The sequence below is a fragment of the Salmo trutta genome, chromosome 22, assembly GCF_901001165.1.
Source record: "Salmo trutta chromosome 22, fSalTru1.1, whole genome shotgun sequence".
Lineage (NCBI taxonomy): Eukaryota > Metazoa > Chordata > Actinopteri > Salmoniformes > Salmonidae > Salmo > Salmo trutta.
In genome coordinates, this window is record NC_042978.1 from 12386218 (window position 1) to 12409527 (window position 23310).

The following is a 23310-nucleotide window of genomic DNA, read 5'->3' on the forward strand; positions in this document are numbered from 1 at the left end:
CAAAACGCCTATTATTATAATAGCTATATTGAACACTTGCATAGTTTAACTTTGACAGTAATGATACGTACATTAACGTTAACTCTAAAAGTGCAGTGTTACACAATGGTGCAATACAAAGTCATTCTGTGTATAGGTTGGGAGTGTGTGAAAGATGGAGGTCCTGATCAAGCAATACCCTGAATGTGCTACAGTATATTACTTTCGAAATTTTTCATTGTCAATTTTTATTGCAGCATGAGGTGAAACGGAGACGTAAACCTGAGGATACAAAGGAGAACAAACGACGGAAACAAACCTTAAAATACCATGTACAGCAAGCAGGCCAGAGATTGAATGTGTGCAAGGTCAATTTCATTAAGTTATTTACATGAAGGGCATCTGTACTTGAAAGTACTTAAAACATCATATCAGGTGTTAAAAAAGGACATCTTACAAGTGTCATGCAAAATGTCACATATACTGTTCTTCCACATTCTAAAAATTAAAACGGCAATAAAAAAAGTATTTTTTGAAATAACAAAAAAATATATATTGTTGTTGGAAGATATGAGTATGGTGAATTATTTGTCAACCATAAAACACCTAATGTGGTACACACAATTAATAATATAAAAACAATTGATTATCTTAAAATTGAAGAATTGTCACATATGGTTCTTTCGTCTGTAGGATTCAATTAAAAACAGTGAAAACCATACAACCAATATAAGATCGATAAAAAGGAGCAAACATTGTGCAGAAGTGCAGCAATAAATAGACATTTCATTTCATGTGCAGATTCAGAAAGTTTATGACCTGTGGGATAAAAGAGTTCTTGTATCTGTTGCTATTGAGTTTGGAAAGTCTAAAACAACGATCTGTGTAAGTCTGATGTTCTTTAATTTCAGGCTTAGGGTTGGGCGATTTGGCCCAAATATCATTTCAATGTATTAAACCAGTGTTAAAATATATATTTTTTAAATTAAACAACCAAAGTGAGTGTTGATAAGTATTTCCTAGGTGACCCTAGGATTAGCATTAGCGGCTAACAACATTTAGGCCCAACTTGCTGAGAAAAGAAACTAGCTGCATGGGGAGAGCGGAGAGAGTTGACTCAAGTAGCAAAGTAAACTATAAAAATGTATGTTACAGACAGCGTATCACATTTAACAAACCAAACATTCAAATACCATTATAGAACGTAAAGTAAAAACCCAAACCGGTCTGTGCATCAACACCGGTATATCGTAAAATATATGGTATTTTTTTTAACTTTATTTAACTAGGCAAGTCAGTTAACAACAAATTCTTATTTTCAATGGTGGCCTAGGAACAGTGGGTTAACTGCCTTGTTCAGGGGCAGAACGACAGATTTTTATCTTGTCAGCTCGGGGATTCAATCTGGCAACCTTTCGGTTACTAGTCTAACGCTCTAACCACTAGGCTACCTGCCGCCCCGGTATACCGCCCAGCCCTATGAATCAGGCTATAGTGGAGTCATCCAAAAGCAAGAGCGTTTCCTGGTCTATCTCATCCACTGCAAAATAGAAAGGGGGTAACTAGTCAGTTGCACAACTGAATGCATTCAACCAAAATATGTCTTTCACATTTAACCCAACCCCTTTGAATCAGAGGAGCGGAGGGCTGCCTTTATCGACATTCACGTCTTCCGGGCATCTGTGGAGCAGTTGTTGTTGGGGGTTAACTGCTTTTTCCACCTTGCTGACTTTAACCGCTACACTTAACCGCTCGGGGGGAGATTTTAAGGGATAGTTTCACCCATATTTCTACAATAAATTACATACTTTGAGGAGGGAAGGGTTCATAAGAAAGGTCAAATAGTTGAGCAAAGGAGTGAGGAAAGAGCAAAAGTAATAGGGGCGGCAGTAGCTTCGAGGTTAGAAAGGGAGACCAATAACCGTCGGGTTATCGGTTCAAACCCCTAGCTGCCTGCGGGGAAATCTGCAGGGAGTGATCCAGCAGCCAGAGGGTAACCAGCTATAACTATTGTTCTCTCCTGCAAGTTTGTATAACTGTATATGCATGGGCTTGGTCTCACGAGTACAAGGTGTTGACGTAGGCAGTTGACTGCAAGCATATTAAAACAACTTGGACCTATTTTATTTTGCAGAACTTACTCGGAAACATGCGTGCTATGTTTCCGTTGTCAACTTCTGTCTGCAATTGCATTAATAAAGGTTTGATTGATTTACTTAAAGATATTGTCTGATTGCTGATTTCACCAATAAGCCAATAAGCCAATGACTGACAAGGAACCTACCCCAACAACCCCTAAGTGCCCATGAGCTGCTCCCAGCCTGTGATGTGTGTCAGGTTGGTCACTGTGACAGAATATCTGTGCAAATGACCAAAAAAGAAAGTATGGTAAAATGAAGGCCAGACTGTCTATGGTAGCTGTGCATGTAATGTATCTAGTCCCAAAGTGGCTACATGGTTCTAAGATGCTATGGTGAAGTTAAAGCCTTTCAAGTTTCCATTAAGGTTGTACTATTGGTTATCGATGACAATGTGGAAGACGTAGATGCTCTTTTATACCGGGTCAATGAAAATCAGTTTTTTTACCCCTCTGTCCCCACTCTCAAAAAGGAATTTCTCTGTTTTACTTACCCTCAAACTATGGAATCAAAGAGGCCAGGTTCCATTCATTCAGCATACCCTTTACAAAGCTGTCAATTGGCCTTGACCCCTATGCATTTAAGTACAGAAATTAAGAAATGTAGCCCAGTTAGTATAGCTAGATAGCTGTTTCTAACATCACATTTAAGGTAAACGTTAGCCTGCTAACAGAATTGGCATCCATCCTCCTCAACTTCACAAGTCCGACTAAACTTCACTGTTAGAAACCATTGAAAACCAGTACAGTAACGCTAGCTAACTCAATCAATCACCATGAAAGCATGAGATAAGCCTGCCAAATAGCTTGGTTAAATTAACCCAGATGGAGATTATGTAAAATCTAACTATGGTAATTTAGCTAGCAAGCTAACTTAGCTAACGTTAACTAATGAGTGAAGCAGTGCCCGAGACAGTCCAGAAGAAGTGTCAGACTTACAGTAGCTAGCTAAGGTAGCTAACTATTTAACTTTAGCTAGCTACAAATAGACACTGACATAGTTACCTACCAAAAAAACATACATTTAGCAATATTCCAGAACAACGTTACCACAGCCAGAGATATTAGCACAGAAAAGGGCTAGCTAGCTAACGGTCATTAGCTAACGCTCAAGCTAACATTAGCTAGCTACCTAATTATGATAGGACAACCTATTTAACCTGCAAGACCATCAAATGTTTAATTCGTAATGTTTGTTAATTACCGTTTTCAGTCAGCCAAAACAGCCTTAGTCTGTCGAAATAACATCATTCATTTTCCACTCAGTCGCACTAGAACTAGAAGACTTGCAAGTTGTCACATACTATAGAGGCACAAAATAGGTTAGAGGAAAAACAAATTAATTGGAGATACTTATTCAAGAACGATGAAGTGTAATTTATTACAAAAGAAAGCAAATTTGATGGAAAATTTTGAAAAATTCACAATATTTATTGAATCTTCAACATAGTAATGCTACCATAAAGAATTTACATAAAAACTCCTTACAAATGGAGTCATCCATGATTCATCAAATTATATTTTGAAAGAGAAAGCAAAATATTTGAAGTATGTATGTTTTATTTTCAATCTCCTCCATTTCCACCGAAGGATGTTAACTGTATGGATTCCTTCCTAATAATACATGTAAAATTAACACATTTACAGAACGATCTGTGTGAAGGCCAACTTACAGAGGAGGAACTTTTTGAGACAATTCAATCTTTTCAGTCTGGAAAAACACCAGGCCGGGCTCGATGGTATACCAGTAGAGGTATATCAGACCTTCTTTGATGTACTCAAAGATCCATTATTAGCATGTTTTAATTACTCCTATATAAGTGGTTGACTTTCAGGTACTCAACAAGGTCTGATTTAATTACTACTGAAACAGGAGCCAAGTGGTAAGTATAAAGATCTAATCCATTTAAGGTTTCTTACACTTCAATGTTGTGATGCAGAAATCCTGGCAAAATGCATAGCACATAGAATAAAAAATGGTTTTACCAGATATTGTTTAACATGGAATATATATTGTAGATAATATACAACAGTTACTTGAAACAATTGAACATTATGAAATATCAAAAGATACCAGGCCTGGTCTTCATAGCAAATTTTGAAAAGGTGTTTAATAAAGTATGACTAATTTTGAATATAAATGCCTGGATTACTTAAATTTCGGTGAATCTCTTATACAATGGGTTAAAGTTATGTACAGCAACCCCAGGTGTAAAATAGTAAATAATGGTTACTTCTCAGAAAGTATTGAACTTTTAAGAGGAGTAAAACAAGGCTGTCTGTTGTCTCCATATCTATTTATTATGGCCATTCAAATGCTAGCTATTAAATAAGAAAAAAAAATGTCATCGGCATACATTGACACTTTTGTTTTTATCCCCTGGATTTCTAACCCCTTGATGTTCTTGTTGGATCTAAAGTCCGCAATCTGGATCCCTGCACATTCTTATTGAAGATCTTGATCACTTTTCTAGCCTCTCTGGACTAAAACCCAATTATGACAAGTGTACCATATTACGTATTGGATCGTTAAAAGACAGTGTTTACACTACCTTGTAGTTTACCAATAAAATGGGCGGATGATGAAGTAGACATACTAAGTATTCATAACTGAAAAAAACATAAATTAACTTACCACAATCAATTGCATAGAAAGTTTGCAGAAATAGACATGATTCTGCGACCATGGAGAGGTAAATACTTGTATATTTATGGAAACATCACATTTACTTTTTTAAATCATGAGAAAAAAGATTTCATTTTATTTGGAATGCTAAGCCAGACAAAATTAAACATGCCTATTTACAGTTGAAGTCGGACGTTTACATACACTTAGGTTGGAGTCATTAAAACTCGTTTTTCAACCACTCCACAAAATTCTTGTTAAAAAACTATCGTTTTGGCAAGTCGGTTAGGACATCTACTTTGTGCATGACACAAGTAATTTTGCCAACAATTGTTTACAGACAGATTATTTCACTTAATCACAATTCCAGTGGGTCAGAAGTTTACATACACTAAATTGACTGTGCCTTTTAAACAGCTTGTAAAATTCCAGATAATGATGCTATGGCTTTAGAAGCTTCTGATAGGATAAATGACATCATTTGAATCAATTGGAGGTGTACCTGTGGATGTATTTCAAGGCCTACCTTCAAACTCAGTGCCTCTTTGCTTGACATCATGGGAAATCAAAAGAAATCAGCCAAGACTGGTTCATCCTTGGGAGCAATTTCCAAACGCCTGAAGGTACCATGTTCGTCTGTACTAGAAAGTATCTATATCCACAGTAAAACGAGTCCTATATCGACATAACCTGAAAGGCCGCTCAGCAAGGGAGAAGCCACTGCTCCAAAACCGCCATAAAAAAAGCCAGACTACGGTTTGCAACTGCACATGGGGGAAAATATCGTACTTTTTGGAGAAATGACCATCCTTGTGTTTGGTGGAAAAAGGGGGAGGCTTGCAAGCCAAATAGCACCATCTCAACCGTGAAGAACAGGGGTGGCAGCATCATGTTGTGGGGGTGCTTTGCTGCAGGAGGGACTGGTGCACTTCACAAAATAGATGGCATCATGAGGCAGGAAAATGATGTGGATATATTGAAGCAACATCTCAAGACATCAGTCAGGAAGTTAAAGCTTGGTTGCAAATGGGTCTTCCAAATGGACAATGACCCCAAGCATACTTCCAAAGTTGTGGCAAAATGGCTTAAGGACAACAAAGTCAAGGTATTGGAGTGGCCATCACAAAGCCCTGACCTCAGTCCTATAGAAAATGTGTGGGTAGAACTGAAGAAGTGTGTGCGAGCGTGAGGCCTACAAACCTGACTCAGTTACACCAGCTCTGTCAGGAGGAATGGGCCAAAATTCACCCAACTTATTTTGGGAAGCTTGTGGAAGGCTACCCAAAACGTTTGACCTAAGTTAAACAATTTAAAGGCAATGCTACCAAATACTAATTGAGTGTATGTAAACTTCTGACCCACTGGGAATGTGATGAAAGAAATAAAAGCTGAAATAAATAATTCTTTCTAGTATTATTCTGACATTTCACATTCTTAAAATAAAGTGGTGATCCTAACTGACCTAAAACAGGGAATTTTTACTAGGATTAAATGTCAGGAATTGTGAAAAACTGAGTTTAAATGTATTTGGCTAAGGTGTATGTAAACTTCTGACTTCAACTGTATATAATGAATATGAGTTTGGGGGGCTACAATTAATAAATGTTAAAGCTTTAAACCTCTCACTAAAAGCTTCACTCATACATAAGTTATACTTAAACCCAAAATGGTTCTCCAGTGGAATATAAGAAAGGCTCATCCTATAGTGACACAGGAGAGACACAAAGGGCAGATGATTTGAGTCTCTGATATTTATTAATAGACAAGAGGCAGGTCGAGGACAGGCTTAAGTTCGTAAACCAGGTCAGAGTCGGATAGGTGCAGGCGGGCTCAGGGCAGGCAGAAAAAGTCAGAACTAGAAAACAGGAGTACGGAAAAACACGCTGGTATGCTTGACAAGACGAACTGGCACAGACAACCAGAAACCACCGGTATAAATACACAGGGGATAGTGGGAACAAATTGGAGACACCTGGTGGGGGTGGAGACAAACACTAGACAGGTGAAACAGATCAGGGTGTGACACATCCTTTGTTCAAAAATTGCCTTTTTGCCTTTATACAGATTACAACTTCTCATTTCTGATTCATTGAAACTGACATTTTGTTTAAAGTATTGCCCTTTTTTAAACAAGCCATACAAAGCTGGTTACAATTTCCGTTTTTTCCCCCCAGAAAAGATATAACAAATATTATGGTTAAGCTCAAATATACTGATTAATAAAAAAACATTCTTTCTGGATAAAAAAAAAAAAAAATGTATATTTATTAATGTAATTATGAATAGAATATGCGACTAATGGAAATAAATGGGAACGTCTGCTATATCCAAACTTATAACCAACTGATTGCAGCATTACAACAAAAATGGAGGAGGCAAGTGGAAGAGGGAGAAGGTAGGGAACTTGTTTGTCTGCCATTATTTAAAGATACAAATTGGCTGAAAATAATTGGCATAAATAGAAAAATATACCAGTTTCATTTGAGGACAAAAGTGTTGACAGCTGTGCCTTACAGATTGCAAAATAAATGATGTACCAATTCCATGGCACATGGTCTATGAACTGATACAAAAAACAACACTTGATTCAACACTTAGAGTTTTTCAATTTAAATTATTATACAAAATTCTTGCCACCAACAGAATGCTACATACAACAATCTCAGCTCTGTAGATTTTACTATGAAGAGACAGAATCACTACATAATTTATTATGGTATTGCCTCTATGTAGCTTGTTTCTGGTCACAGGTTCAGGAATGGATAAAACGTCACAACATTCACTTAAAATTAACCTTACAAATAGCAGTGTTATGTGATTTGGAAAGCCATAGTCAGTCAATAAATAATACTCATAGGAAAGGTTTTCATCTTTGGCTCACAATCTGTGGATACTATACGATTAGAAAGGTTCAAAATGTATGTAAAACATCACAGCACAATTGAAAAATATATGGCACATGGAAACCAAATGAGGGTGGTCTATGGTGATGGGTGGGATGGGCTGAGAGTGGCTGAGGGGTGAGATGGAGCTTATGTTCAGTAATATATTATTGTTATATGATTTCTGTATATAAAAGTACCATGTATGTAAAATGTGTATGCAAAATGTATATGTAAAATGTATGTATATGTAGCAGAAAAGCTGTAAAAATTTTTTTTTTAAAGATGTGTCCTCCAAAGAGGGGTGGGGGGGTGGTAGATGGATTTAATAAAAAATACAAAAATAAAAAGTTGCCACGTCTTCACAATTGCTCACATTCTGGTGGACTTCACGAGCTGGTGGCGGGAGATTTAACCCATTGGCTGGGTTAAATATCCATAACACAACCTTAATAACCCAGCACCAACAATCCAACCTTGCTGTTTTTACAGAAAACAACCAAACTATTGACCCAATGCCAGCAACTGGGTCATCCAAACAACCAAGCATTTTTTTTTTATGTAACTTCAATTTTAAAGCCATGCATACATATTTCTCTGTCCTCAGTTAGATTGGAGGCCTCAATCTGTATTTTTACCTTGTAACTGATTTGATTCTAAAACGAGATAAGGAACAACACATGATCAAGATGAGCTAGCTACTAGTTTAAATAAATGAAAGATCTAATTGTTACAAAGAATGAATGTATGGGCTACATTTATGAGAATTATACATGCATTTGCTTACCTTATCAATGTTGAAGACGATACACTAATTTATCACTCAGAAAAGGTGTTATGAGTGCACCGCAAATATATTTCAAGGGTGTTGTGCAAAAATATGGTTGTTAACATTAGCTAGCTAAGCGCTAGCCAGTCAGTGGCACTGACAGATTGAAATTGGTATCAACAAAATGTTTCACTCTCTCATAAAACATGACAATGCTAACTAGGCATCATTTAGCTAATAAAATGTTAAAGTTTATTAGCATGTTTAATTAATAAGTTAGACACTCACTGGACAACTTTTGTAGGTAGCTAGCTAGATAGCTTGGTTTCCATTTTTCTAATCCCCCTGATTGGTCATCAATGGTTACTGGTCTTGGAACTCGTGTTCACCAGAAACAACTTCTGGTAAACTGTTTTGTAAGGAATCTCTCTAGGAGCTGATGTTGTTATTATTGTGAAATAATTGTCATGTTAAGGTAAGATTGGAATTGAGAAAGCTTAGCGACAGGTGTTTTGGGAAACGCGTGTTACATCTTCGGCCATTGTAGGGAAGATGACTCCTTAAAACACACATAAGCCTAAGTTCCATTGCTATGGGGAAACCTAGCACTGAATGTGAAAACGCCTTGTGCATGTTTACCTTAAGTGTGTGTGTGTGGAGTCAAAGGTCAATTCCATCAAGACACTAGTGAGTACGTCAAAACTAGACAGTTATAGATTCAGTCAAAGGTTACCTTGGTTTTATGACAAATGGCATTAAGGTCATAAACAACTTAAATGAGTACCAAACTCTTACTATGGTGATAGGATGTCATCTGTATGTGTTCCATTGTTGTACTTACTATGTACTGTTTAGTCTTTTAGTAGACATCCCAGACTTTTACACAGTAAATGCACCAATCCGTCCCCTTTGCTGATTGCAGGCATGGGAGTAATGGAGGGACAGTCTATCCAAAGGCACACAGGAATTCAAATACAAGTTCTGGGAGTTCTATAAGCTAAGTACTACAGTCTTGTATGATGTGTAGAATGTGTTTGTTGTTTAATTATGTAACATCCGGTTATTTAGATTGCTTATGTTTATAAGAACTGAGGTCCGGACATTCGTATACTTTAGTTTAACTTTATTCAGAAGTATACTGGCATTACATAGTTCACATATCATAACCCTCCCACCGTCTGGCTGCAGTAAAACATGGAACTGGAATGCCACAGTACAAATACATGGACTGGATTATGGCATAAAGTTCACTACATTACAAATAATACCACCTTATATGTTATAGTGTATCTTATGACAGAGAATATAGAGGGTTGATTTGACTGAGATTGTGACATATGGAATCCTGGGGTCTGATTGTAACCGTTTGTTATGTCTAACTATAGGCTGATTGGTGAGGTCTGATTGCCCTAGTACTGAACTCAATACTGAACTCCAAAGAGTTGAAGATCAATGTTTCATTCTTGGAACAGTTGTCTCTTGCACACTGCAGGGTGTATAATTTAAATGTGTGTATGATTATATGTGCATTTTTATGTATTGCAGAACTTTTCTGGTGTAATATTCACATAATGGTATCCTACTGGTTAAGATACCAATCTTGCCCTTGACCCGTCTTTCAGAGCCCCAGCTGTTTTATGCCCCACATTTTTGGCTTGCCTGATTTGCATTTAATTTGGCATTAATATGTGTCACATATCAGTTTGAAAACAATGTAAAATATATATATATATCGTTGAGTTAATAAAGATTACAACTTGGTCTCTTTTTTGTTTTCTTGAGTAAGGCAGCTCCAAAATGCAGTTGTTTCAGCCTAGCTCAGTGCTTTCTGTGGTGGTGGGGCAAGCCAACAGAAAATACAGAGCACTGCGCCGTGATTGGCTCAGTGTTCTGTCGCTCATGGGGACACTACGTCACCGCCAAGTCTTAGGTTAGACCTCGAAAATTCTAGCCCCTTGGATGCTGCCATAGAGTTACATTAGAAGTTCCCATCCAAGAAGGCTCAAGGTCATTGGCCACAGATAATATGATGTCAAATCACGTTATATGTACAGTAGCTTTGATTGGACTGATCATGTCAACATCATACTTTCAAAATCTTAGCTAGCAGTCATCATCATGAATCAAGTCGACAATCTACTGGCAAATCCTTGTTAATCCTTGTCATATGAAGAGAAATTATAGATAAAACATATCAGTGCTCATCGGCCATTGGACACAAACATTACACAACAAGTTGGAAATCACAAATTCAACAATGAGCGGTTTGGAAGGAATCAGTGATAGTGGCTGTGTGGTCCAAAATCTGGGATTAAGGGGCTCTTTTCCAAGTTTAAAATTATAAACGATCAACATTGGCCATGCTGTCAATGAAGCATGATTTGTGCCGCGCCCAAAACAACTGATTGAATATGCCAGGGAGATATGTATACTGTAGCTAAGAAAGTGTATGTTGTGCAGTAAGATGTTAGTAGCTATGTGCCTCACCCTAATAATTTGATATATTTACCCCTCTTAATTCCACCTACTGTTCTGACTTGGTGGTGCACATGTAGCCTATAACCTGTTTTAGAGAAATGTAATCATCGAATATTTGCATTTTTTTTTTAAAGTACATTGTAAGAGCTTTCATTGTCTGCTTATATGCCCCATTTATTTATCCTACGGTTCTGACTTGGTGTACAGGGAGAACACTGTAAGAACGGCCCATGTTCTGAATTCTGTCGCTGTACATTTCAAAACTGCTAAACAAATAGTCATATAGACTACGTCTGTCCTAGCTCACTCATTAATGTCTTAAATCGAAATTACAGATTGCCTCATACACTTGTCGCCCGCCTAATGCCATAGTTTGTACATCTCAATTGTCATTAAAAACCACATTTGTTTAAGCAAGTCAACAATATCAGCTATGTTTTTTTAAAGGCAGTAAGTGCGGCTGAATGAATTGTTTCGCTGCCAGACAAGGCTCCGCTGATAGCCAGGTGTAGCAGTGGTAAGATGTTGGGACTGCTGTTGAGACAGCTTTATGTAGGCCCTAACAGTTTGTGGGCACCGGTTGTCACCGTTATTGTGTAATTCATGTATTGTAGTGGCTTTGCTGGCATGCATTCCACTTTTCTTTTTTTGTTTGCTCCCACCAAGATTTACAGAATCTTGGTGGGAGATTTACAAGATTTACAGAATCAAAAGTTAAAGGAGGAATGTGATGTATTTATTTCATAGTTGGTCATTTATGGCAAATGTGTTGAAGAATGGAAATTATAGATTATGCACAGTCCGTCCATAATACATATAATTTGATGATCTTGTATTAGCGTAGGAACATGGAAAAAGTTCAAGTTAAATGCTGTAATTAACATTTGAAACATGAATAACATGTAATGTTATTTTTGGGAGAAAATACATAATTGAAAAAAAATATGTGAAGTTGTCGTACCTTCATAATACATTGCACTTCTACTTATATGAATTTGTATGCGTCACGACTTCCGCCGAAGTCGACTCCTCTCCTTGTTCGGGTGGCGTTCGGCAATCGACGTCACCGGCTTTCTAGCCATCGTCGCTCCATTTCTCATATATCCATTTGTTTTGTCTTGTTCCATACACACTTGGTTTTCATTCCCCAATCAATCTACATGTATTTAGTCCTCTGTTCCCCATCATGTCTTTGTGTGTAATTGTTTATTGTTACGTGATTATTTTTGTCAGGCGCTGCACTTTTGTATTAGACCGTGTTTGTGGCACTAGTATGTTTTATGTGCTGTCGTTGTTGACCGGTATTAAAGTGCACCTGTTTATCATACTCCGCTCTCCTGCACTTGACTTCGCCTCCCATATACACACCTAACAGTATGAAAGGGATCAAAGGGTCGATGTGACACAGATTTAAAAACCCACATTTTTGGTATGACCAGGGGTTATAGATTCAGTATTATAACATTTAATCCATAAACACCCTTGTGTAGTGAGGAATTCCTCCGCCTGTTGACTAAGAATCCTAAAACAACGGTCAACTTCCTTATCCACTAAACCAGTGTATTTCAAACAGGAAGGACCCGAGAAGCCTGTGAAATCCTACGCAAGTAGTTTCTCTGATTACTCAATCATTTACTTTTGTCAATGTTCTACTAATCTACGTACACTGTTGTGGGATGAGCAGAATAAATGTAATCAGTAAGAAGGGACAGCAAATTATGTTAAGGGTCCTCATGTTTAACTGTGATTATCTTCTCAGACAATGCAATGCTGCTTTATTTTTGTGTGTTTTACTTTTATTTTTAGGAAATCAAGTGGCTTTATATTTTTTCTAATCATTTTAAAACGGTAGATATTAAATAATAGGTGACGGAACTAAATATGCATTAAGAAAGTTATCCTGTGAATGGTTGTTTGAAGGATATGAATTGTTTTGTGGAAAAATGTATCCCACTTTAATGCCTCTTGACTGTAGGCTGCCATTCAACTCCCTCAGCTCTAAGGGTGGTTAGCTTCAGCGGACCATTTCCTTATTGAGCAAACATACTTGTTCAAACAGTGACTCGCCAGCTCCAGGCATTGAATATGCACTGAATAAAAGATGCAGACCTCCCTGGCCATTCACCAACATCCTGCTTTCAAGGATGTATTGTTGTGGGCATGCTGTCAAGTTAACCATCACGTCTACACCTCTAGGGAAACATGGCGGGAGCAATGAGTGTCACTATATTTCTATCTTTTGTTTTGGTAGCCGTCACTGTAGGTAAGTCAATATTTTACATTTTCTTCGTAAAACCTATTCCCTTAGAGAATAACTTACCTAAACCATATGGAGAGCTCCATTGTGCCTGCAAAATTATGCAAAACAGGGAGGTTATGGTCACACCGTAAAACAACCATGACCAGGAAATATGTGTTTCACACAATACAGGAGGACATGGTGGTTTCAAGTCAAGTGATATAGATGTATTTTTGTATATTGCACATACAAGCAGCTACAAAGTATTATATTAAAGATCTGATTTTAATCAAGGGATTTTCTTACGCCATAGAACATTAGGTCACTAATGAAGAAAGTTGCAGCAAAAACTAAAGGGCCAGTGGTGTGTCTCCAAGCAAATATGAGTATGGGATGAGTTGAATCGATGGTTGTCTGTTAAAGTCCTGCTCCAGCACTTTGGCACTCATTAAGTATTTTTTTAAACATCTTACTGTTTTAAATCAAATCAAATGTCATTTGTCACATGCGCCGAATACAGCAGGTGTAGACCTTATAATGAAATGCTTACTTACAAGCCCTTAACCAACAATGCAGTTAAGAAAAATAAGTGTTAAAGTATTTACTAAAATAAACTGAAGTAAAAAAAAATAATAATAATTAAAGAGGAACAATAAAATAACAGTAGCGAGGCTATATACAGGGGGTACCGGTACAGAGTCAAGGTGCGGGGGCACAGGTTAGTCAAGGTAGTTGAGGAAATATGCACACGTAGGTAGAGGTAAAGTGACTATGCATAGACAATAAACAGAGAGTAGCAGCAGCGTAAAAATGGGGGTGGGGGGGGTCTCCTGAGGGGAAATAGGCATTGTTGTGCCCTCTTCACGACTGTCTTGGTGTGTTTCGACCATGATAGTTCGTTGGTGATGTGGACACCAAGGATCTTGAAGCTCTCAACCTGCTCCACTACAGCCCCGTCGATGAGAATGGGTGCGTGCTCGGTCTTCCTTTTCCTGTAGTCCACAATCATCTCCTTTGTCTTGATCACGTTGAGAGAGAGGTTGTTATCCTGGCAACACAGGTCTCTGACCTCCTCCCTAAAGTCTGTCTCATCGTTGTCGGTAATCAGACCTACCACTGTTGTGTCGTCTGCAAACTTAATGATGGTGTTGGAGTTGTGCTTGGCCATGCAGTCATGGGTGAACAGGAAGTACATGAGTGGACTGAGCACGCACCCCTGAGGGGCCCCGTGTTGAGGATCAGCGTGGCAGATGTGTTGTTACCTTCCCTTACCACCTGGGGGGCGGCCCGTCAGGAAGTCCAGGATCTAGTTGCAGAGGGAGGTGATTAGTCTCAGGATCCTTAGCTTAGTGATGAGCTTTGAGGGCACTATGGTTTTGAACGCTGAGCTGTAGTCAATGAATAGCATTCACACATAGGTGTTCCTTTGGTCCAGGTGGGAAAGGGCAGTGTGGAGGGCAATAGAAATTGCATTATCTGTTGGGGCGGTATGCAAATCGGAGTGAGTCTAGGGTTTCTGGGATAATGGTGGTGATGTGATCCATGACCAGCCTACAGACGTGAGTGCTATGGGTCAATAGTAATTTAGGCAGGTTACCTTGGTGTTCTTGGGCACAGGTACTATGGTGGTCTGCTTGAAACATGTTGGTATTACAGACTCGGTCAGGGACAGGTTGAAAATGTCAGTGAAGACACTTGCCAGTTGGTCAGCGCATGCTCAGAGTACACGTCCTGGTATTATGTCTGGCCCTGCGGCCTTGTGAATGTTGACCTGTTTAAAGGTTTTACTCATATTGGCTACGGAAAGTGTGATCACACAGTCATCTGGAACAGCTGATGCTCTCATGCATGCTTCAGTGTTGCTTGCCTTGAAGCGAGCATAGAAGTAATTTCGCTCAAATGGTAGGCTTGTGTCACTGGGCTGTGCTTCCCTTTGTAGTCCGTAATATTTTGCAAGCCCTGCCACATCCCACGAGCGTCGGAGCCGGTGTAGTACAATTCAATCTTAGTCTTGTATTGACGCTTTGCCTGTTTGATGGTTCGTCGGATGACATAGCGGGATTTCTTAAGTGTACAGGTTAGAGTCCCGCTCCTTGAAAGCGGCAGCTCTACCCTTTAGCTCCGTGCGGATGTTGCCTGTAATCCATGGCTTCTGGTTGGGGTATGTACATACGGTCACTGTGGGGACAATGTCATCGATGCAATTATTGATGAAGCCAGTGACTGATGTGGTGTACCCCTTAATGCCATAGTAATTTAGTTTTAGTTTTTGCTTGTAAGCAGGAATCAGGAGGATAGAGTTATGGTCAGATTTGCCAAATGGAGGGCGAGGGAGAGCTTTGTACACTTCTCTGTGAGTGGAATAAAGGTGGTCTACAGTTTTTTTTCCTCTGGTTGCACATGCAACATGCTGGTAGAAATGAGGTAAAACAGATTTATGTTTCCCTGCATCAAAGTCCCCGGGCCACTAGGTGTGCCGCCTTTGAATGAGCATTTTCTTGTTTGCTTATACAGCTCGTTGAGTGAGGTCTTAGTGCCAGCATCGGTTTGTGGTGGTAAATAGACAGCTACGAAAAATATTGATGAAAAATTCCTTGGTAAATAGTGTGGTCTACAGCTTATCATGAGATACTTTACCTCAGGCGAGCAAAACCTTGAGAGCTCCTTAATACTAGAGTTCATGCAACAGCTGTTATTTACAAATAGACATAGACCGCCACCCTTTGTCTTACTGGAGGCAGCTGTTCTATCTTGCCGATGCACCAAAAACCTAGCCAGCTCTATGTTATACATGGTTTCGTTCAGCCACGACTCAGTGAAACATAAGATATTACAGTATTTAATGTCCCGTTGGTAGGATAGTCTTGATCGGACTTCATCCATTTTATTATCCAATGATTGCATGTTGGCTAATAGGACTGATGGTAGAGTCGGATTACTCACTCGCCGTCGGATCCTTACAAGGCACCCCGACCTAAGGTCCCCGATATCTCCGTCTCTTCTTCAATGCAAATGACAGGGATATTACTTTCATTATATGCAAATCATGTGAAGTGTTGTTCTTCATTAGAAAAACAGAAGGGAGCTAGACTTTTCCACATTACATTTCTTTTTGACACCCCAGATCAACCCAATTGTGCTACTCAAATGCTAATCTCAGCACCAAGTACAGAACCAAATGTTGCTTGAGCGCTGGCCAGTAACAGTCTATCACGAGAGACTACCCAAATGCATACCAGGTTGTCTCAATGTGTTTAACAACCAAATAATTGTCTCAAAACATTGAACTCCGATACAGATTTGTTATCAGGGATGACCAAGTTACAGAGCATAATTAAAAATGATAAATATATACATTTACATTTTAGTCATTTAGCAGACGCTCTTCTCCAGAGCGACTTACAGTAGTGAGTGCATACATTTCATACATTTATTTTATTTTTTTTAAATTGTACTGCATGCCTAGTTTGTAAATGTGAAATGATCCAATAATAACACTCCTTTAATGCAGCGTCCACTGAAGCCCCAACCTTGTCTTCATCGAAGGCTTCATCGAAGGCTACCACCAAGACTACCCAAACATTGCCTGTCACCACCACAGTGGTCCCTGCCTCAAAAGCCAGTAGAACAGGTCTCAGTGAAACACCTGATTCAGCTCCTACTGGTAACACTGGAGTCTCATTGGAATCATCACCGACAACTGAGCCTTCCCAATCCTCTCAGACACTGACTCCATCACAAGCATCCGATGGCAGCACCCCCACTACAGGTTTTACAGCTGACACTTCTACAAATCAGACCCTAACTGGAACAACTTCTCGTGACTCCACATCCTCAAACTTCTTGTCAACTTTGTCACCAAACTCTGATTTTACCTCAGGGAACATGAGCTCAAGCACAGGTGTGTGTTTCAGATTCAAATAATATATTATTGAATTAATCAAATGAATCCCTGCAGACAGTGAGTCTTAGCGGTAAAGCTGTTACTAATGGGCACCTAGGTTCTATTATAATTAAGCTTTCAAGAGAACAGCATTTTCCTGTTTTGTAAATGCCACAGGATTAATCAATTCAGTTGACTTTTAAGACAACTGAATCATATATTTGCGTAACTATACTTTTTCACTGTAGCTTTACAAAGTGATGGGAGCCATGACTTATCAAGGAGCCCGGGTCTTGTAGCAGTCCTATGCATATTTTGCATCTGTCTGGGTCTTCTACTGGCTGTTGGGATTGCAAAGTTCATCACTTCCAGAGGTTCAAAGTTTGAGAGGCTCGAAGATGTGCCAATGGTGAGTAGATTTTTCGGTGAGGATAGCATACGACAGATATTGCCTTGCAAAAGAGCTTTCCGTTGAATGTACAGGACATTCAGATATGGAAGTGATATAGAAGAAATGCTGTGTAACGCACAGGAAACCAAACCAAAAGGGATTTTAACACATGAGAATTAGGAGAACTTATCAGATTAATTTAATTCTTTGCAAAGATGGTTTCCTTTTCTATATGTTGTGCTTTAATAACTTTTTATGCTCCAAGTCCTTTTTCTCTCTCATACAATGTGTTCAAAAGGTAGAAATCTTTGAATCCAAATAAATTCTAACTCCTTTTTATTCCTATTGTCAGGGCAAGATGAATGAAGAGTCTCCGTTTGCCCGTTATCCAACAAAACAATCCTGAAAGATAACACATCATAAGACAAAGCCATTGACCCAGAACTGATAGATTGTAAATCAGTCTTTCGTTTGGGTTCAGATGGTGTCGTTTATGACATGTCATCCACCATCATGTTTTTTCCTGTTTTTGTTTGTTTTGTCTGGCTGCTGGAAAGTGACATATGTTTGAAAGAAATTAGTATAGCCCAAGGGCTAAAAGCAACCCTGTAATGTAGTACGAAATATCTACTCTGAGGTTGGTCAGCAGCATACTAAAGTCGATCATTGGCCCAAGGTGAAGTACTATTCAATCACAGATGGATGGATTCGTCAAGAACCATAATGTAGAAGATGCACAGACAATGGCTGCATTTACACAGGCAGCCCAATTCTGATCTTTTGTCCAATTATTGCAAAAAGATCTGATCTGATTGGTCAAAAGCCCAATTATTGGCAAATGTACATAATTTGGTTATCTGGAATTCTACGTCGAGCAGAAACTGTGTTTGGATAAGGAAAGTTTCCTCTCACAACCTCTACAAGCCAGCATGTTAAATAAAACATTTAAATATACTCAAACTAGGGGTCACGGCCAGATTAGAAAATGGGGTCCTGAGAGAAACTCAAATGTTTTATTTTTTTAATTGGGCTTGGTACATAGAACCATGGTTATGTCAGTAACCTCCAGTAGCCACTAGATGCGTTTCTAATAAACAGAGCGGTTTCTGTTTTCTTCCTACAAATGTGGCTCTTTTGAACCGTTTAAGTTACAAAACATCACCCATCACTGAAAGATAAGACTCTTACCTATGTCTTCGCTTTCCCTCTACAATGGCCACAAGCAGGACTCATTAGAACATAGTTGACAAGACTATGCACTAAATCAGACTGGGGGAAAAAGAGCATCAATGAGTGTTATTTTTTACCCAGAAGAGCATATTGCCCAATGGTCTTCTGAATTTCCCAATACCTTTTTGATGCATTCCAGTCACTTCAAACCATACTTCCTTCAGATTTGAATAATGTCAAAAGTACTGTCCAACTGATTTGTAATAGACTGTCATAACTCAAATTAAAAAAGTAAACATTGGCTGTTGATTACATTACCTTTTTTCTTTCTTTTTTAACAAAATGGGGTAAGCAGCCTAAAAAGTTTGGGAACCCATAATCTATCCGTTGTTACCGCTGTTGGTTCTTCTGACTTTAGGAATGCGATTAAAATCCAATAAATTTGCCAAAGGAATGGTAGTGCGTTCTGATTTATATCATCCTGAAGCATGCACCGAACTATGTAAACGCGTGCATGAGCTTGGCAAGTATCATGCATGTATTTGCATCTTGTGGCATGCTTCAAGTGATTATAGAATACTTAACGCTCTACCAGCGCTTTGAAACGTTTATTTAATTATACTTTACTGTGGATGTCTCACAGTCCTACCTGCAAAAAGACCACCGGTAAAGTATTTTAAAATATAATTTTATTCACCAATCTAGCTTGTAGAGGTCGTGAGAGGAAACTTTCCTAATTCAAACGCTCATTCAATACAATTCAACGTCAGGTTTCCAGGCAAACGCCTCAAACACACCGACTGTGTTCCCACGTTTTGGGACACCTGAAGTAGGTTAATTTCTAACGGAACGCTGCGTTTCCCTTGCGGCGGCAGTTGCAGTGCGTTTTGTGTGGAGCATACTTTGGATTTATCGAACGTAACTGTATGAGTTGACTGCTTGACAGAAATGGTGGTAGAATGTTGAACTGTTGTTGACCACATAGCCAGATGACGCTGGGTACTATTTGGCGCAAGAACACTATCGGTGTGATCAAGGCGAAAGGACTGCCTGGGGTGTGTGTAAACATTATGCCGATTCTGTTGCAAAACATTTCGCAACAGAAACCGTTTACTCCAAACGGAAGACGCAAACGATAGTTTCTATCGGAAAATTTGGGTATTCGTTTCGTTCCTTTTGCACTGTTTGCTACCGTTTGGTTTTAAATGGTAAACGGTTTCTATAATGAATACGCCCCTGTGTAAATGCAGCCAATGTGTCAGGTATCACTAGAAATAAAGCTGCTCCAAATTCTCTGCTTCTTGAAATACTCAATGACCAATAGGCCTAATTTTTGTATGGTTTGAATTAAATAAATCATTGAATTATGTTTTCTGTTCTCCAGATGTGTTTATATATTTCATAAAGACATGCTTTTTAATTCAGCTTGTAAATTAATGATTATATTACCATTCATTATGATTAGGGGTAGGGTTATAAAATTGTTATTCTAAGACATTTTTCTAAGTGACCCACAAACAGCTAGTCAATAGCCCTATTTTTTTTTACCTGTTTGTTTACCTGCGTTAACTAAAGTAATGCTATGACAACAACCCGAGAAAACTGACAATAATAGGCCACTTTCTCAATAAACTCCAGGCTTGTTGTCATTGACAAGACGCTGAAGTTAGAGAGAGGGGAAAAAACGATTTAGCTGCTCACTGTTCAGCTACCAGCCTCCCATAATTTGACTGAACTGCGTGTCCTGCTTGGTTGCACGAGAACATTGTTTACAGCCACAAACATTTCCTGGCATGTGACTGAACGCCATTCGCAACGAAAGCAGCACGGACAGAGTTTCAAGTCTAAAAAGCAATAAAAAAAATGTTACGGTGATAAAGACAACGAACTTCAATGAAGAAACAGAACTACATTTTCCTTCATAACCTGCAGTTGTGGTGTCTTTCTTATCTGAAATATTAAAGTCGACCAAAGGTAAGAAAGTGAAACTTTTCAAATAACGTTACATGGTGACGGCAGGAGACTTTTAAAAAGGAACACTACATTTCGAAAACAGGCAGTGAAATGTGTGATTACATTTGTCAAGGAATTAAATAAAGTATGTTTTGATTGTAATTGGCTATAGCCTACAATGCAGGGGGAATAACTCAATAATGGCTCCCTTAAACTCTTTTAATTTCCTAAATGTGTCTTCCACTAACTGGAAATCTTAAAGTTTAGCCTACGTGCCTTACTCAATTCTGGCAGGTGTGTCACTTGTCTTGTCTTTATCCAGTTGTTTTTACAGGGTTGGGAAGGTTACGCAATCCATTTGTTACAAGTTACCTGTCCAAAATTGTAATCCGTTGTGGAAAAAGTCCCCAAATGTCATACTTTAGTAAAAGTAAATAGAAAATGACTCAAGTAAAAGTGGAAATCACCCAGTAAAATACTACTTGAGTAAATGTCTAGAAGTGTTTGGTTTTAAATATACTTAAGAATCAAAAGTAAATGTAATTGCTAAAAAAATACTGCAGTATAAAAAGTAAAAGTATGATAATTTCATATTCCTTAAATTAAGCAAACCAGATGGCACAATTGTCTTGTTTTTATTTATTTATGGATAGCCTGGGGCACACTCCAACACTCAGACATAATTTACAAATGAAGCATTTGTGTTTATTGAGTCAGGCAGATCAGAGGCAGTAGGGATGACCAGGGATGTTATCTTGATAAGTGTGTGAATTTGACCATTTCTATCCTGCTAAGCATTCCAATTGTAACAAGTACTTTTGGGTGGCAGAGAAAATGTTTGGAGTAAAAAGTACATTATTTTCTTTAGGAATGTAGTGGAGTAAAAGTTGTCAACAATATAAATAGTAAAGTACAGATACCCCAAAAACTACTTAAGTAGTACTTTAAAGTATGTTTACTGAAGTACTTTATGCCACTGGTAATCAGTAAAGTAAATGTTGGATTACCCGAACTCAGTAACGTAATCTGATTACTTTCAGTTACTTGTGGATTAATTTATTCTTAAGGCATTAGAAGAAGACAAAGGATCCATCAAACACATTTGGTGTGTCATCATAGTGGTCCCTGACTTGTGTTCAGACTCGCTCAGGTGGAACATACTTAAACTTGTGCCTTTTTTCAGTGTTTAATTGAATATCATTGAGAAAACTGAAAGGTGTCATAATGTGTTTTTTAGAAAACATCCTTTCTGAATTTAAACATAATCATCTAGTTTGTCAAAAGTATCTGTAATCTGATTACAATATATTTGCTGGTAATTTAACTGATTACAGTTCATTTTCTTGTAATCAGAATACTCCCCAAACTTGTTTGTCAATATTCTCTTGGTATTTTAATAGGGTTGTAATATAGACCTATCTATTGGTCCAATAATTGTATTTTTATTTCTAGGTAATCTTGTTCTATTATTTATGTAGCCTACATGGTGTAGGCCTAGCTATAAATGAATTAGGCATCAGTGTAACTGATCATATATTAATTGTAGTTAGTGAAGTTAACACATTTCGGACTAGTTGTTCAGGAAACTTCTGAAGAGTTTTTCTGAATGTCCTTTCGTATCTGTTCCTTCATTGTAACTTGGGCCACATTATTGTTCAATTTACAAAATTGCTAAGAAGTTCAGAGACTTTAGATTGTGCAAGCATGATTATTATATTTGGCAAAGAAGACTGTTTACATTATGTGTACTGGCACAGAACATTCAGACGTTTTTATGAACAGCGCTTAATGGCTGTTTGGAAGTCCTACATTACCATATGAATTTGGAATGAATTTCCCAGAAAATATTTATACAATCTTACCCTCCTCTCGTTATCTTCCCCTCTTCCTGTTCAACTAATTTATCTCTCTGTCCCTCTCTCACACACTCTCACTCACTCAGTCATGCTATCAAACTTACTGCTGATTGAGTATAAATAGAAGGTCCTCAGCCTCTGCTGGAGTTTGCATGCAGTGCCAAGAAACTAAGCTAACAATTGTAACCTCTTGTAAATCTGTATCCCATTCAGACATTCATAGTAGCTCTTCTGCTCAGTCAGTCATGGGTAGGCAGTGTGGGACAGCAAGGTCTGTGGTATGACAAAAATGTGTCCCTTCGCATCCTGTACAAACATTTCACATGGGGTCACATACATACGTAGTTAACAACAATTTACTGTTTCACAGACATAATCCCCCTGTCTGGTCCGTATACTGTCTGTATGTTATTGTAGTACCTTTTGAATGGGGAAACGTTTAACAGCTTAGACGACAGCTTATTATTTGGATCTTTTGAGCACTCTGTTGACAAGCGCTTTACAAATAAAGATTATTTTTACAGTAGTAGCCTATACGCAGTACTTAATGATTGTGAGGGGCAGTAACTAGAATGCACAGTGTATGGTAGTCTTCTGATAAAGATTACTTTTTGTGTCCTGTAGATGGGGTACTACTGCTTTTCAACAGATTTTTCCAATTGCCATGGAACAAAATATGCAATCTGAGCTTGACTGACGCTTAGAAAATATTTACGAAACTGATGCCCAAATATGCAGTGTTTGTAGTTTGGCAGCCTGTGTGACAAGCTGTATAATGAAGATAAACATTTATTTGGTTTCATTGGATACGTCAGATTCAGTTTGCATACACTACTTGGAAATTGATGTCAATCACAACAGCAGGCTTTAATTTGATACAGAGATGTAATGTGGGACAATAAACCACAATATAAATGCATGGTATGACAAAACTGTATTTTACGTAA

The 23310-nt window shown here is 38.3% G+C and overlaps 1 protein-coding gene across 2 annotated transcripts in view; it reads left to right on the plus strand.

Moving 5' to 3' along the window:
- The first annotated feature begins 12852 nt into the window (after nt 1-12852).
- The window catches only part of LOC115158102 (cAMP-specific 3',5'-cyclic phosphodiesterase 4D), a 166665-nt gene continuing 156207 nt past the window's right edge, over nt 12853-23310 (plus strand). Inside the window, exons 1-4 of one of the 2 annotated variants that reach the window (XM_029706637.1) lie at nt 12853-13134; nt 16622-17011; nt 17242-17402; nt 17737-20528. The gene's annotated coding sequence lies outside the window, so the exon portion shown is untranslated. The remainder of the gene's footprint in view (nt 13135-16621; nt 17012-17241; nt 17403-17736; nt 20529-23310) is intronic. The other variant, XM_029706638.1, reaches the window with a different exon arrangement.